Genomic DNA, 16,232 nt, shown 5'->3' with positions numbered 1-16,232 from the left:
GACATTTAACCAACTGAGCCACTCAGGTGCTCTAAGAATGACTCTATTCTTATCACTGTATAGCTTACATCCTACTCAGAGCGTCAAGCATCAAACAGAAATTCTTTTTGAGTTCCTTTCTTGAGCCACACACTTGCTAAATGTTTTATTTTCCTAATCTAATTTTCACAACAGCTCTACAGTGAGGGTGTTATTTCCATTTTACCAATGACTGAACAGGGTTATGGAGGTTAGGGAACTTGCTCAAAGACTCATAAAGAATTTAAATCCATTGCACACTGCATTGTGCTGCCATGCTAACAGGTCCCAAGTTATCCCCAAGATGAAAACACTGGAGGGAAGTATGATGTCTTTCTGGAAGGATTTATCTGGGCTTCAAAGAAGAAGTGGTATCTTGAGATGAAAAGAATATTCTTCGCATGATGAAGTAACTGAGCAGAGATGGCTATGTCCAAGCTGCTTGTAGAATGATCTATGTTTGTCTATATAATGAAAATATCTGAGTCCGACAGATCTGGAATTGAATCTAATTTGTCAGCTAAGTGAACTTACGAAGGTTACCTAACTTCAGCCTTTTCATCTCTAAGATAAAAATAAAATAGTACCAGACACACATGGTTCTTAAGAAGATAAAACATTTAAGGAAATTTGTTTTTCCTTTCACATAGTTTATGCTTGATTTAGATTAATTATCATTATTAGTATTGAGGGTCTGTAGGAGTGAGAGACATTGGATTGATGAAGCCAGTGGACAGTGACCTCGGTACATCTCTACCAACCTTATTATTCAGACAATTCCTCTTCTTTATCCTTTTCACCTTCATCATCTTCCTCTTAGTCTCCTTCTCCTCCTAGAGAAAGATGTACATAGTAAATATTGATTAACTATATTGACATTGGTGTAACCACTTCCCTATTCTCCTTTCATTACAATTATAATTACATAGCATATAAAAAGTTTTATATAGATTTTTTATATAATTTCTATGGACAGTGAACACTTAAATTTTTCATCTATTATTATTACCTTGCTATCTATAGAAATAAGAATGCATAAAACCAAATTATATGACTAAAGGTAATGGTTACTCTAAAGTCCATCTAAATTAAACTAAGCACTCCTTTAATTTTATATTAGGATGTTGTACTTTTGGATGATCATGTGTAGTTGAACAAGTAATCAAACAATAATATGGGAAAAGTATAACTCTTTGAAATGAGTAGAATTTTTTCTATTAAATCTGAAAATGCCCTAAAGTTCTGTGACACATAAGTTACTTAATGAATTTTTGTTTCTAAAATACTTGGGAGCTTGGGACGCATGAGTGCCTTAGTCTGTTGAGTGTCCAACTTTTGACTTCAGCTCAGGTCATGATCCCAGGATCATGGGATCAAGCCCCACATCAGGCTCCGCACTGAGCATGGAGCCTGCTTAAGATTCTCTCAGGGCACCCGGGTGGCTCAGTCGGTTGAATGTCCAAGTCTCGATTTCAGCTGAGGTCCTGATCTCATGGTTTGTGGGTTTGAGCCCCATGTCAGGTTCTGTGTTGACAGTAGCAGAGGCTGCTTGGGATTCTTTCTCTCCCTCTCTGTCTGCTTGTCCCCTGCTCTCTGTCTCTCTCTCTCACTCTCTCAAAATAAATAAATAAACATTAAAAAAAAAAAAAGATTCTCTCCTGCCCCTCCCCCCTTCTCTCTCTAAAATATTTTTTTAATTGTTAAAAGTAAATAAAAAATAAAAAGACAAAAAACTTGGAGCTTGACACTACACAATAGTGTGTTGGCATATTTGTTTGTTTAGACACTTCCTTATGAAGGGAGAGCATATCAACGCAGTTCACATCAATGGTATGTATTGAGATTTATATACTCGATTACTAGCATCCCATGGCTGGGAAATGTTATAAAACCTGATTTTTTTCTTTTCATAAAAAGGGAAGCCTAGAACAAATCTCTGTTGGTATTCCTCATACCATGTGAGAAATTTCTCCTTATTCACCATACCCTTGTTCCCCACATAAATGCTTGCAAGGACCTGTATTCATGTTTACTCCACTACTTTCTCTGACCTCAAAGAACTGGACTACTATTATAGAAACAGAACCTTGGGTATATGATAAAAGATCACTAAAGAGCTCTAAGCATATAAATGCTATCCAACATATTGCTGAATAGAAGACATACTTTCTTTGTTACTAAAGCCTCCATAACATTCAGTTAAGAAAATAGCCTTTTTTATATATTTTTTAAATGATAAACAATATGATAACCAACTCAACACAGTATATGTATTCTATAAAATCAGATATAAATATATTGTGAATGTCTGGAAAATATTTTTTGATGATGTCTCTTAGAAAACATTAGAATCTGATAGAATCTTTTTTTTTCAATATATGAAATTTATTGTCAAATTGGTTTCCATACAACACCCAGTGCTCATCCCAAAAGGTGCCCTCCTCAATACCCATCACCCACCCTCCCCTTCCTCCCACCCCCATCAACCTTCAGTTTGTTCTCAGTTTTTAACAGTCTCTTATGCTTTGGCTCTCTCCCACTCTAACCTCTTTTTTTTTTTTTCCTTCCCCTCCCCCATGGGTTTCTGTTAAGTTTCTCGGGATCCACATAAGAGTGAAACCATATGGTATCTGTCTTTCTCTGTATGGCTTATTTCACTTAGCATCACACTCTCCAGTTCCATCCACGTTGCTACAAAAGGTCATATTTCATTCTTTCTCATTGCCATGTAGTATTCCATTATGTATATAAACCACAATTTCTTTATCCATTCATCAGTTGATGGACATTTAGGCTCTTTCCACAATTTGGCTATTGTTGAGAGTGCTGCTATAAACATTGGGGTACAAGTGCCCCTATGCATCAGTACTCCTGTATCCCTTGGGTAAATTCCTAGCAGTGCTATTGCTGGGTCATAGGGTAGGTCTATTTTTAATTTTCTGAGGAACCTCCACACTGCTTTCCAGAGCGGCTGCACCAATCTGCATTCCCACCAACAGTGCAAGAGGGTTCCCGTTTCTCCACATCCTCTCCAGCATCTATAGTCTCCTGATTTGTTCATTTTGGCCACTCTGACTGGCATGAGGTGATATCTGAGTGTGGTTTTGAGAATCTGATAGAATCTTAAGGGATCTTCTCTTAAAATAGAGAAGCTTGCCTTTTGATGGAAATGATTCAGTGCTATTTCCTGCCAATCCATCATTCCAGGATAAACCTTAACAGTAATTCTAATCTTCCACAGTTTCACTCTTCACATGGAAGTCTATTTACCTTTGCCTTTAAAAAAAAATAATTTCCATCATTTTGATAATAAAAATAAGAACTAAGAGATATTAAAAGGAAATGGCTTAATAAAGACTAGAAAGGTATGAAGTATTCATGGTAGAACTTCCAGATTATTAATTTCCCTGAAACCAATTAGAAATAGAAATTATTTTCTTTATGTCTCTTGAATTTATTTCTTCTATTATTTAGTTTCTCTTCTGACAAAACCAAAAATAGTCTTTCACAGAACCTACTATAATACATTTTAAACAAAATATTTAGTTGTTTCCAGGTCTACCATAACACTACCATTTTAAGAATTTCTATTCAGGTAATATTTAAAAGGTATGAATAATTCATCTATATTTGTATAATATAGGTCATTATATGTACATGAGAAAGATTAAGAGCACTTTTAAGATACCATTTACTTCTATCTTTGATTTAGCTTGAATGTTTGTTTTCTTTTCTTTTTTTTTTTTTAAATATTCTCTACTTTTATATAATTTAATTTTTCCCAGGGCGAGAATGTAAAGTATTTGTTGGTAATCAATATACTAGATGAGTAGCATGATTTAGACAATATGAAGGATTCTTAAAGTGCATTGTAATAAAGTAGGAGACACCAGTTGTTGTTTTGTTTTGTTTAATTTATTTTTGAGAGAGAGAGACAGAGCACAAGCAGGGGAGGGACAGAGAGAGAAGGAGACACAGAATCTGAAGCAGCCTCCAGACTCTGAGCTGTCAGCAGAACCCAACTTGGGGCTTAAACTCGTAAACCTCAAGATCATGACATGAGTCAAAGTCGGTAGCGTAGCCAGCTGAGCCACCCAGGCGACCCAGGAGACACCAGTTTTTTTAAAAGCTCTCTCTCAATCTGCAATCTCATGCCTTCCTATGACATTAATTTACACCTTTGCACAGGTGACTCAAATATTCATAACCCAGGCCAGACTTCTCTCAGCCCTAGACCTTTCTACCCATTTCTTCATCTAGTATTGATGCTCATATTTCAAGAGCATCTCAAAGCTGGTATGTTCCCAAACTGAACTTAGCATTCCTATCCCTCTTCTATCGTCAACCCACTTACATTATTTTCAATTGTCACGATCATCCATCCAATTGTGCTGGCCAAAAACCCAGGAATAATTGTCAACATCCCCATCTTCCTGTCTCCTTATATCCAATCTATAAATAACCACATCGATTTTGCCTCTTAAATAATTTTCTCAAATCCTTTATCATCTTGCATCTCTACCACTGGAAATCTACTTCTGTACCTTAAATCTTGATTGCTATAATATGTTCCTTACTGTTCGCTCCCATCTTCTGTCTCTCCTCCAATGTTAGATTAACCCCATAGCCAAAATTATAGTTTGTATTATTTTTTGTAGGGGAAGCAGGAGAGGTGTTTGTTTTGAACTAGTAATAACTAATACATATCTACTCTTTGTGAAACCCTGAGAGCAAGTGAAACCAGATATTCTTTTCTCTTATATATCACTATCTTTAGGCTTTTAATATTCCATTTTCCCCCTTAATATCTATTTGGACTATCTACTAAGATGTTACCTATTTTGCTGAGAATTTCTCCCTCCTCTACCATTTAATTGGTCTGGGTTAGTTGTTTTGTTTTTCTGTTTTCATTCATCCATTGCTCCTTAATCATGATTGAAACAAGTATTTTGTATCCTTCCATTTTTTCCTTAACTTCCTGAGCAAACCTGATCCTTTGTTTCTGCCCAGGCCTTTTTTAAACTATCTAAAAGGCATCAGTGTTACTGAATTTTTTTCTCTACCTTCATCCAAGAAGACAGAATATTCTCTTTTTAAGGGTCCCTGTTCCTTTTTATTTATCAATAAAATCTAATACTCTTCTCTGAATAAAGTCATAATTTGGATGTCAGCAATCAAAAACATTTCCTAAGCCTATGTAATTAATAAGTCCAGATTCAACTTGAGACAATAGTGGGAAATGACTCTGAAGGGACTGTGGACAAGCCTCATATTTTCAAGGTTAGCACCTTCAGAGTTTCCTCTTTTAGTCCCGATATAAATTCAAAACATAAAAGAGAAACAAAATTTGTGGCAGCTGAACCAAGCAGTTTCTACCTACTGGGAACTCAGGATCTTTGCAATTAAAAGAATCAAGCCTTTCACCCTACCTACCTGACTGAAAAACACAATAGAAGTATGGAAGACCCCACCTCATCTATATAACGAGGCTATTGGTGCTAGTAGAGTTCAAAATTAAGCTTTAGCAGGCTACACATCTTAGCCAGCTTGACTGGTGCCTGCCAAGGCCCCCTAATGCTGCCTGTTTTTGCCATGGTTGGCCTGGCTTATTGTTCTAGCATTTTGCTGAGGCCACCCACTGGGCCCACCTGTTCTTTACTTAAATTCAGGCATGGTTGGCCTGCTTACTCAGGCCATTCCTACTAAAAATGACTCTGCATATAATATTTCTGCTTACCTGTATCATAAAGGTCATTCTCTCAGTACAAAGATCCAAGACAAAGACCCACAACCTATTATGAAAATCCCATATGACTCACACCTAAGACCTAAGTCTGCATTTTTGATCAGAGCAGTTTAAAGACAGCCACACAGCTATTAAAATTTACCCACAGAGTACCTATAATTCCAGGCCCAAAACAACTTGGCTCCTCCAAAACCTCTTTCTCTGATGCTTTTTTTGCTCCTTAAATCCATTTCTTTTGTCTATTCCTCAAGGTTTCTGGCCCAATGCACCAGATTGTAACACTCACAAGAAGTGAATTTATCTTCCACTTGTAGACACAACTGGAAAATCATAGACCTCTCCACATGGACTACGTGCTTTTAGAAAACTCCTCCGTGGAGTTACTGAGCAGAATATTTATGTTCTGTTGACACATAGCTACCCTAGGGTAAAGAGAGAGAAATGACCAATCTCTAACAACCATTCCTTCTCTACAAGTGCAAATTTCAGTTGTTCTTTTTTCTTAGGGTAGGAGTGAGCATGTGGGTAGAAAAAGAAACCAAATATTTTAAATTAAAATCCTTTCTATTCCCTTAACTTTCCATGAGAATGAACATTTCTTCCCAATTCCCAGTTGAGCTAATCCCTTCCTTAGGACTTTCCATCCCTCTTCAAATGCCCACAGTTCAATCCTTCACTATTAAACTAAAGTAAGCCAATTATCACAATTTAAACTCAAACTCCTCCAGTCCACCTTACCGGCAATATAATTACACAGGATTCAACTTGCACCACAGAAAAATTGCCAACAGTACACTTAATGGGCCTTTGAAATCACTCAGTGAAAGTTAGAAGTATAAACATTAGATCATTGACTGCCAGGGGACTTTAAAATATATTTATTGAGGAGAGGACAAAGAATTTTTGTGGCATCCACCAATGGCAAGAAAATCCAGGTATCAAAAAAGGCACTTCAGCCTCCTTTTTTGGGTGCTTGTATGTTCTATTTCAGGAGTCTTTGAAGTCAACATCTTCTTAAGACTGAAAAAATAAGACAAGAAAGAAACAATAGAAGGGCAGATTTCTTCACATAGGTTTAGTTCATTAATTTATAGTAAGATGACACAAAATTGTTTCAACCAAATAGGAAGTTGGTAGTTTCAATACACTTGTCAGGGAGCATAGGTGTACCATCACTGGAGGCAGAACTGAACAGCTCTTGAATAGGAGTTTCATACTCTGCAACTATCTCTCACACTCTATTATTCTTCTAAGTTCATATGTGGAACATTGGTGGCAGCCCCTGGCAATGGCAGTGTTTGGATTCTGTACAGTTTAGTTTGTTTTGTTTTCCCCATGAGCATCACTTAGTTAGGTGACCTGGAGAGCTCCTGGTGTTAACATTTCATTTCCTGACCAGGGGCATGTTAGAAGAAATGCATGGATGGCAAAGATATGAGTAAAAAGCAGGAAGCATTTTTATTTACTCTAGTATGGCCGTATTACCACAAAAAATACACAATTTGGCATAAACTCAATTTCAAAGCAATTTAAGTTTTAGAATTAAATCTTAGAAATACTTTAAAAGAGGTATGTGGTTATTTTTATTTCTTAAAAAATATCTTATTAATTAATTCAGGAAATTAAGTAAATATTCAGAGAATCTTGCCATGAAAACACTTAACGGACTGATAGGAAGTTTCACCTATCAGTTCATTATGTTTCCTTTACCCATACACAGCCTATTAAACAAAAAATAATCTTCAAAAACTTTCCCATAAGTCAATAGACTATATAGTAGATAAACTATAATTCATTCACCTATTCTCTCAGATTACAAAGATTTATTATGTGCAAGACATAGTTCTAGCTGCTAAGGCCATAACATAGTAACTGACATTGCAGTAAATACTTAATAAATGTTTGCTATTTACAGGGGAAAAAAAGGTAACTAAGGAATACAATCTACCTTAGAGACTACAGTGTACTGAAGGAGATAATAGCATTACTTTGTAAATAATAATGTGCTATATTACTATGTAGCTGTATATCTGTTTTTCTGTATACAATTGCCTAATATATAATTGTACAAAATAATAATGACTGTTATTAATAATACTTACAGAAGTTCAATGATATCAATTAACATATATAAATAAGTGTCATACAAGTCTATAGATTGTTTTCATAAGAGTCGTTCAAAGGGTGAACTAGTAATTCCACTACATAGCAAACAATGGAATAGTATATGAGACTATCATACCCATACCCCAAGTGGTCACATGATAGGAAATTAATGGTTTGTAATAAAAAATTTATTCAAATATATACATATACACTTATGCACCTATATATAAATGAATATTTAATACATGTATGCTGCCATAATTATATATGTACATACATGCATACCACGTTCGTCAGTAGATAAATTATACTGGAGGATTTGAGGAAGATGAATGTTAAATACGTACGTTGCTCTGCAAAATAAACAGTCTCTTTGAATCAGGGTGGCAGTAGCATTTGTGTGACAGCGCCTCACATTTTCAAATTTTCAAATGTTCATTACATGCCAGGCTTTCCTTGTGCTCATTCTTTATATACAACCTCTTCATTGAATTGCCACAAGTCTTTGAAGTAGATTGTGTCATCCCTGTATTAGAGAGGCAGGATTTGAAGTTTTAAAATGTTATGTCTGCCCAGCATCCTGCAACTAGTGACTGGTTATAAGCTAAGATCCTAAATGAATTCTTTTTTTTTTTAATTTTTTTTAACGTTTTATTTATTTTTGAGACAGGGAGAGACAGAGCATGAACAGGGGAGGGTCAGAGAGAGGGAGATACAGAATCTGAAACAGGCTCCAGGCTCTGAGCTGTCAGCACAGAGCCCGACGCGGGGCTCGAACTCACAGACCGCGAGATCATGACCGAAGTCGGCCGCTTAACCAACTGAGCCACCCAGGAGCCCCCCTAAATGAATTCTTAATGCAAAGCTCCTAAGTAGTACACTATATAAAGGAATTTTTCAGATAAATACTTTCCTGAATGTAAGTATTACCTGGATTAGGAATAAGACTATCTGGAGTCCAAAAATATAGACTTTATCTGATAAGGTTAAAATTTCATTCACATTCAAGTTCTTGTTATTTTTATTTCCCTCTAAGTGAATGTGAATTTTTACAAGGAAACCTTATTGCCACCCTAATTATCAATTAACAAGTATTGATGGCCCACTTGATACAGAGCCCTGTGCTAAATTTCAGGGATGGAAAATGAATCTGGAGCTGTTGTGTATTTTTAATATAAGCAATTTGGCTAAGAATTAACATCTAAGATTTGTGGAAATGCATTTTTCCAAACAGGAAGAGAAATTCTTGTTGATAGAGGACAGCTATTCTTAATGTTTACAAAATGTGAGAATCGTTTTTGTTTTTTTTTTTTTAAATTGCATACCTTGCAGTTAGGATGTGTTTAAGCTAATATCTCAGAAAAAAACTCTTAACTTTACCTACCCTAGCGGGAAGTTTTTAATCATCTGACATCAAGCTCCCTGTTGAAATATCTTAACAAGCCTAAAATATTTTGAATAATTAAGAAAAAATAACAATACTTTACATTTGTAAATGAACTTGTCTATTAATGGCATAGCTAAGAAAACTAAAAATAATATTTGATGCAAATTGACAAAAAGCAAAAAAGTGGGCACTGCTCTTTGTCATTTACAATTAATTCCACACAAATATTTGTTTAATCAGACAATGTGGTTAATCACCAAGGTGAAAATGAAAGTTACCAACACTAAATGCTGGTATAAAAGTTAATAAATGCAGTTCATAATCATTATGCACATGCTAGTTATAATAATTTACTGTCCATACCAAATCTTTATAAGCATTGTAATTAAATATAAAATGCACATTAGAATTATAATGAGTAATTAGGGCAACATAACTAATATGCATGAAAGTCCCAAAGCTCATTAAAATGTTAAAAGACAAAACCTGTTCTACCTGGAGTTTTTGCATATTTTCTATAGCTAAATGAATGCTAGTAGGGCCTGTGCATTGTTTTACCATTTTTTGGTTTTTATGAATTATACATTTAAAATGCCCTGGAAACATTTGGTTCAGTTACCAAATGCAGACTTATTTCCATTTTGGAAGAAATAGAGTTAACATACAACACACAAACCACACACACACCACACCACACCACAAAACCACATTGAAATAGTTTAATTGATGCTGTTGCTAAGTTACCTGATAAGATTACTTGAGTAAAAAACAAAAACAAAAACCAAAAACATTAAATCCATGATGGACCATTATTTCATGGGGCACATAGTGGAATACACTGGAAAGACCGTGAAGATAATAGACTCAATGGGGAGCATTATCTTGACCAGTCTTTAAAATTCTTACACTATAATCATACTCACCTCCAATTGTGAATTTCCATTTAAAAAAATAGTGAACTCAAATTCAGGTAGAAATACTAAACTGAACATTTAACCAAACAGAAACAGCACATATTACTTCTAACATTCTGGAAATCATCCGTGCTTTTACAAACAAACATATAAATGGTTTCCAGTGTACCCAGTGTTCACAGATCAACTCTCTAGTTTATACAACAGTCCCCTTTTATCAGCAGTTTCACTTACCAGGGTTTCAGTTACCCATTATCAACCATGGTCTGGTAGCAGATGATCCTCCTTCTGAGATGCGATCTGAAGGATTTAGTAGCCTAACAGTAGATCACATTGCCTATGTCATTCACCGCACTTCATCTCATCACATAGGCATTTTATCATCTTACCTCATTACAGGAAGAATAACAGTGAGAACAGTATAGGATATTTTTTTAGAGAGAGAAACCACATTCATGTAACTTTTATTATTGTATATCATTATGGCTGTACTACTTTTATTATTAATTATTTTTATTAATCTTTTACTGTGCTTAATTCATAAATTAAACTTTATCATGGGTATGTATTTATAGGGAAAAACAAAGTCTACATAGGTTCTATACTGTCCAAGGTTTCAGGCATCCACTAGACGTGGTAGAATATATCCCCTGTGGATAAAGAGGGACTGTACTAATATCTTGCAATTTACACACAAAGTGAATAAATTGTTTGGACTCATATATATGTTTTAGATTCAACTAATAACAAAGATTTCTAGTCAAAATAAATACTAATTTCCTTAGCAAGTGTATCCATTTATTTGATCTAAGTATAGCCTTTTATGGCTAGAATGTATAACTTTTTTCAGATGTATTTTTAGCTTTAGAGTAATTTTTAGGTGAAAAGGGCCCAGAAATAATCCTATTTCCATATCCCTATGCACTAAAAATTAATTTGTTAAAGAAATTCTTTAAGAAATGTACATTGTTAGGAAATGCCATTGGTATCAATATTTGGCCACAGAGTATGAATGTGTTTAAGTATCACTTATGTACTACATGAAAATAATAAACCCGTCAACACCGAATGTAACTCATTAGAACTTAACCATATTAAGTTGGAAAAGCCTGGAGTATAAATTTTAGTAAGTTCATAGTATTTCATAGAATTCATTCATTCATCACATTCAGTTATTCAACAAACTTCTTTAAAGTGTTTTCCATTTTCCTCTTCCTGGGCTAGGTCTTAGAGAAACAAAAGTTTATCACACATTATTGGCCAGTTCCTAATTTCACTAGAGTCCTGAGGTTCTCTAAGAACTATTTCATATATCCTTGACCAATAGCACTGATTAAATTAATGAATAAGAGAAAAGACAATAACTCAGAATAAATATTGAGTCAGTAGAGAAATACGAACATAGAAAAATATCTCCCAATTTTCAAATGTATCTCATTTATGGTAGCTAAAGAAGTAGGGAGTCTTCCTATGATGGGTCCTCATACCAACCTTTCGCGATGCTCTAATAACACCTTGACTTGCTACCTTTCCACAGTACTTGGTTTACATAGCACTTGCTATCCTTTTGGTTTCCATGGAAGCTCTGTTCTCTGTGGTTATCTTTAGTCAGATATCTCTCACATTAAACCGCGGTGAAATCCACAATTCATTTCAGACACCCCATTTCCCCACCAGAGCATGAAACAAACTTTCCTTTTCAAGGCAGACCCATGGAGCTCTCTTTGGCTTTGGTATGGAAGAGACTCTGAGTCTGAATGACTTTGGAAAATTCTACAAGTAATAGTCTCGATAATTCCTTAGCACCATATTATCTCCCATCCCCCTCCAATTGTACATAGAATATTTCTCAGCCCCATTGATGACAGACTTGACTATATGACTGCTTTGACTAATGGGCATTACAGACATGACAGAGAGTAAGACACATGAGAGAACTAGATACTGATACATGTCACTAAGTTGTAGTGATTATTTCTTACACAGTATTATTGTGACAATAGCTAAGTAAAACAGGGCATAAGCCTAAAGTTTATCTGTGCTTTCTTTCTGAGTCACAATATATTGAAGAATATGATAGACAAATAATGCTTGAATGTTTTCTACGACTCAGCTGCCCAGCTATATTGTATTTTAGTGCTGAGTTATGTAGTGCTACCTGTGATACCTTATAACTATAAAGTTAACTATTTAATTTCAGATGATTTATTATAAATCATAGCTAAGTACTCTAAGGAATACATTAAATACATTATATGTTATATATAACATATAAAAATAGCACACATTATATATACTATATAAGTATATAAAAATATATTTAATGTATGTTAAAAATATATATGCATACACGCAGGTATATATTAATTTAACTCAGTATGAAGAGATGAGAAAAATATGATATTGTTATATAGAAAAACTTATCAAAAACACTAAGGTGATATATTTGCAGACATTACGTTATTCATTTTGGAGGCACACAGTATTAGAGATTTTACACATACAAATGATAATGCTACAAAAATTTTCTACTCATGAAAGAGAAATAACACTATGACATCTGCCTTGGCTTACGATATGTCACATTTTTGTAATAGAGAATTGAATGGTTGTTTTAAGATTTTATTCATTAGATAGAAATAATGTATCTTTTATTTTTTGAGTGCCTACTATGTTCCAGGCACTAGCCTAGGATACATCACTGAACAAGACAAGACTGATTCTTCATGGATTATATTTTCCAATGAAGGAAAAGAGGCAATCAGCAAATAAAGAAGTAAATATATACTGTGTCAGGTGGAAATCATTGGTAGAGAGAACAATGAGGATGGAAGGAAGGAGCTGTAGGGTAAGGGAGCAGTATTATCATTTTATATAGACAGAGAAGTCCCTTCAATGTGGTAGAATTGGAGCACCAACTGGAAGCAATGAGGATGCAAGCAAGAAATGAATATATCTGAGGGTTGAGTATTTTATGCTGAGGAAATACCAAGTATAAGGAACCTAAGGTAGGGAATTCTTGGTTGTCCCTATTTCATATGTCCATGTCCATGTCATATCATGTAGTGTGGCCAGAGAATATTGGGCAAGAAAGAGAGTGGACAGAAATGTGGTCAGAGAATGAGAGAGACGGGGGGGGCGGTACAGGAGAGTCAGATTGTTTAAGGTTTTGTGGACCACTGTAATGCATTTGACTTGTATTCTGAATGGAAGGAAAAGCCAGGGTGTGGCTGTGTGTAGTAGCAAGATTGAGAATTTGACTTGTTTTATCAGAAACGCTATCGTTCTATATTGAGAATGGCCAATATAGGGAGCAAGGGTAAAAGCAGGGGGACTCCATTTAGGAAACTTCCAATATTTCAAGCCAGAGGTGATGTTGGCTTGCCCCAGCGTGATAGCTATGGGGTGATAAGGAATGATAAGATGCACTTTAAAGGCAGAATCTACAAGATTACAGTCTCTCAAGACTTGGAAATGTTTTGTAATGACTTTGATGAAATGGCAATAGTAACTGTTCATCAAATGCACAGATAAGCTTTGCAGGATGAGAGCAATAAATAGTGAGGAATCTACTGATTTTGACCTAAGAGGCAGTAAATAAGATTGAGATTATAAGGAGGGTATCAGCTGCATTTGGGGCAAAATATATTTCCGAGCAGAGGAGGAAAGAGCCTAAACATTTTCTCTAATAATTTATTTATGTGCTACTCTTGCTGACATGGAATTTCTTATTTGTCAGTCAGACTTTCCCTTTCCTGACACACCCTTCAGTTGTCAAATTACTTTTGCTGTTAGGCAGAGTTTTCTCATACCACGTTTTATCTAATCATCTTAGAAGAATGACATTTTTCCCTTGTTAAACATTCTTAGTTCCAAATAAACCTATGCTATTGTTTCTGAAAATTACAGTTTTCTGCCATCCCTCCTCCCACATCTTTTTATTTCTTTAAGCTACACTATTTGTAGGTAAATGTCTCTCCTACTTTATATCTTCTTATTCTTTTGCTCTTAGTTACCCTTACTGTGTTTGCTCTGATTTGGCTTTCTTTATCCATAAATAGAAGTGTCTAAAACTGTGTTTTTCAAATGGGAGAAAAATTACCTCTCAATTCTACAACTAGTATCACTTCCTGCTCCGTTATTTTTCTCCTGTTCATAAGTTCAGAGCGAGTCGATGGATGAAGCACATCTGTTCCACAGTCATGACCTCTGTTTCTTTACTCTTTGAACCGTATAGAAATTCTATAACACTGCAAACTCCAGGATGCAGGTCCGTGCACACAGCTGATTGCCACCTCAAAATACATGGAGAGGTAGAAGTGGTTCAGTTTAATGTTCATTTTCTTACTAGGGAATCTGTGCATATAGTTTTAAAAAATGTCAACTCGCTTAATACATCTCCTATAGTCTTGCTAGAATTATAACATTTTCCCTCATGCATTTGAGGGCAGTAAACAAGAAGAAATGGGTAGTTTACAACTATATTTCTATGACATAAATTTTTTTTTCTTAATTTCCTTTTTTTTCCTAGCTACTCAAAGCCTTTCTTTTCTCTTCCTCCAAGACAGTATGTTTGGAAAGTAATTCTTTGGAATATATTAGCAATATGAATTATTCATTTTTCAGAATTAAACAATTTTAATAATTGAATTTTAATCAACTTTTTAAATATGCTATTTTAAGATTATTGAAGGCCACAGAAACAAGAAGAAATAATAAACCGTTTCGTCAACTAAGAAATCTAATTCACTGATTATTCTGCAGAGGGCAGAAGTCACATACCAGCCCAAGGTCCCCTGGTGCCTTCAGGTTTACTAGTAGGTCCTTGGAGGAAGCTGGCCCTGAAGTCAGAGGGAAATGTGATCTGCTGAGAATTAGCCTAAGGAAAAGTTCCACCAACATTATCCCCATCTATTACCTAGTATATCTTTACTAGTAGTTTTTACATTGACTGACTACAAAAATCTTAAATTTATATATGTCTCGTTTATTTGTATTCTGAGAGATCATTTCTAATCTTTTGAAAATGTACCATGACTTAAACCATAACAATAAACATAATAGAAGCTTAAATAACATGTCTTGACCGATTAATATAACTAGAAGGTTTTCCCCATGAGAAAAAAAATTCCCAGAATATTTTCATGTTTTAGAAGTAACCTAAAGAGAGCATCTGAACTCTTCTATTCTTTATTTTGGAGGTATTCACTAAAAATAATTTTTATATCATGAAATTCATAATAGCTTCAACATGAAAAAAATGTATGCAAACATTTAGAGACTCGGAAGGTTTGTACTGATGGGCAACTTGTGTTGCAAGATCATACGTGCTGAGAATAGAGATGCCTTTGGAGAACCCAACTTCAAAATTCTTGCAAACTTGTCCACTGTATCCAAATCAATCACATTCAGCTATAATTTCAGCATGACTGACAACAGAGAAGAGATCAAATCATGAATAAAGTCTAAAGAAAGAAAGTTTGGTGAACAGCTAGGAAAACAGTGAACCATTTAATTCCTATTGATACAGCTGGTGGCCCAATAAATCTCAGACATATTTTACAGTGGATGCATCACTGAAGTGAGCATTGCTGACTATAAGGACAGCTACTTCAAGCTGTAATTTCACTACTGCTGACCCTTGCCAAAAGCATGATGTGAATGAGTTCTGCCTAAGCACCAACAAACTCCTCATTATATAACCCTTTTATCTCCTTACTGTTCTTTTATCTACTTATTCATGAGTCACAGATAACCCAACCATCCATCTTTCAACAGCCTCTAACAGATGTACCCTCATGATCAGCACAATATCAGACCACTCACACCACAATATATATGACTGAGGAAAGCTTAAGTATATTTAACCCCCTTGAAAGAGTTATAGCATTAAACCAGGAGTTTAGAAAAAGAATCCCATATGTTGTAGTTTTAAACAATGAACAGATTTTTCTCTTTGTGGGTTTAGGGGACTAGTGCAAGGTCCTTTACCAATGTCCCTAAAATCAGATTTAATATGCACTTATATATCTTAGCTCTGGAATATTTTACAAAATAGTTA

General features: G+C 35.0%; 1 protein-coding gene across 1 annotated transcript in view; it reads left to right on the top strand.

Annotated features, from left to right (window-relative positions):
• The window catches only part of NEGR1 (neuronal growth regulator 1), an 840,003-nt gene that overhangs the window by 623,127 nt on the left and 200,644 nt on the right, over positions 1 to 16,232 (top strand). The window lies entirely within an intron of this gene.

The sequence above is a fragment of the Acinonyx jubatus genome, chromosome C1 (assembly GCF_027475565.1).
Source record: "Acinonyx jubatus isolate Ajub_Pintada_27869175 chromosome C1, VMU_Ajub_asm_v1.0, whole genome shotgun sequence".
NCBI lineage: Eukaryota > Metazoa > Chordata > Mammalia > Carnivora > Felidae > Acinonyx > Acinonyx jubatus.
This window is presented reverse-complemented; position numbering and strand designations above follow the sequence as displayed.